Here is a 2500-nt window from a genome sequence, read left to right as displayed (position 1 = left end):
TTATATATATACACATATATATACATATATATATAATATATATATATATATATTCATTCATTTATTTACATTTATATATACATTTATCTATACTGAAAATCCTTTTACAGAGAATCAGCAGACAAATCCTTCCCGAAATACCAGAGACCCAGTTTGGGTTTATGAAGGATAAAGGTGCGAGAAATTCCATCTTCATCATCCTTGCCAAGAGAGCCATCTAATACCAGCAAAACATCTATCTGGTTTTTATTGACTATCTAAAAGTTTTTGATTAGGTTAAGTACTTAGAATTGTAAAAAATCCTCACAGATATCCGGAGAGATGATAAAGATATGAGGCTAAGTCATTCAGTCTGCGAAGATCAACTTGCAACAGTCCGCGTATCCAATGGAACAACTAACTGGTTTCCCATCCAGCGAGGTGTCCGACAAGGTTGCGTGATGTCACCTGACCTCTTCAATTTGTACCCTAAAGTTATCCTGCGGGAAACTGGAGATCGCCAGGAGGGAATCCCTATCAGTGGTTGTAAGATCAACAATCTTCGTTACACAGATGATATAATTCTCATGGCCTCATCTGTAAGTGACCTCCAAGAGCTTTTTAATGCTGTTGTGGACCATATCAATAGCAAGAAATGAAAAGGCATGGTAGCTTTAAAAATCGAGATACCATCAACTTGTTCATTTAAACAAGGAGAAATATAAATTTAAAAGATCTTCTCCTTCAATTACTTAGGAGCTCTTGTCACCTCAGATGCTCGTTGTAAGAGGGATATCAGACGCAGAATCGGACTATCAAAATATGCATTCTCCAAACTCAGGAAATCCTAATAGACCGGAAGCAAATACAAATCTTCTATATGGTTGCGAGACCTGGACATTGAAGGCTGAAACAAGGCAGAATATAGAGGCTATAGAAATGTATTCTCCCGCACCCCTTACACTAACCAAGTGTCCAATGAGGAGTTCCTCAGAAAAGTCGGACAGGGACGCGACCTTCTAGAATTGATTTAAGAGCGACAACTCAGATTTCTTCGGCATTGTAACCGTAAAGACACATTATACAACCTACAACTATCTAAAAAAAATAAATTTCCCCTGTCCTACACTCCTCTCTTTCCCCCCAAAACCAACCCCAAAAACCACACACTCATAAAAAACATACACCAACAACACATTATCACACAAATATTACCACAACACACTCATTACTCTCTAAACTTCTCACTGTCACTCCAGACCACATACACCTCTCTCTCATCACACACTTTTACAGAGGCACAAAAAATCCAACCCATCACTGGGTGGCAAGTAGTACGTTCAAACACCACCCGGTCCCCCCGCCTGGCACACCCCTGCCACTACGACTCTCCCTCAATATGCTGCCTGTTTCGTATATACTACATATGTGTGCTCGTGTGTACCTACTATATATACTCCTCACCTACTATTCTACTCACCTCCACCCTCCCCACCCCCCTTCATCAATCCACTCACTACTCCACTACCTCCCCCCCTACTACCCCACACCCTGTGTGCATAATATTACATGTATATAATTACACTATATATATTATAATGTATATAATTTATATATATATCAGATAACATAAATCATGTATATATGATATATATTACATATGATGTATAGAATATATATGTGTGTGTGTGTGTGTGTGTTTTTTGTGTGTTGTGATTATTTGTGTGTGTTTGTGCTCTTTGAGTGTGTTGTGTGTGTGTGTGTGTGTGTGTATCTGTCTGAAATATTTTTATTGTATACATATTATATTATACACACACATATGTATAGTATGCCATGTGTTGTATTTATAAATTATATATAGAATATAATATACATTATATATACATTTCATATATATGTATATATATCTATATGTCTATTATATAATATATTTATTTACTAATATATATATATATATGTGTGTGTGTGTGTGTGTGTGTAGTGTGTGTGTATGTACATAACATACATATAAATATAGTAGAGTTATATATATATCTATGTATTTATATTTATTATTTTATTATATATATATTATACATATAACACATATATATAATTTTGTTATTATCTATGCATCTATATCTATATCTATAATCTTTTTAATATCTCTTTCTCTCTGTATATGATAGAATATATATGTATTAAATATATGTTTATGGTAATCTTATGAATAGATTAAATAGACGATAGATAGATACCTAAATGTATAGAATATAAGATCAGGCTAACGAAGATTATATATTATATAATAAATTATATATATTATTTAAGAGAGAGGAGATTGATGAAAGAGAGAGAAGATGAAGAGAGAGGAGTGAGACGATGAGAAGAGAGATACAATTAATTAGAATTTAGGATATATAGATACATTTTCATATGTTTAGCCTTATATTATATCTGGTGTATCGCTTTTATCTTTTATATCATATTATTTAGTTTTTTCATTTATTTATATTCATTTATATACACAATATGTATA

Source organism: Penaeus chinensis, chromosome 37 (genome assembly GCF_019202785.1).
Source record: "Penaeus chinensis breed Huanghai No. 1 chromosome 37, ASM1920278v2, whole genome shotgun sequence".
In the NCBI taxonomy this organism is placed as follows: Eukaryota; Metazoa; Arthropoda; class Malacostraca; order Decapoda; family Penaeidae; genus Penaeus; species Penaeus chinensis.
This window is presented reverse-complemented; position numbering follows the sequence as displayed.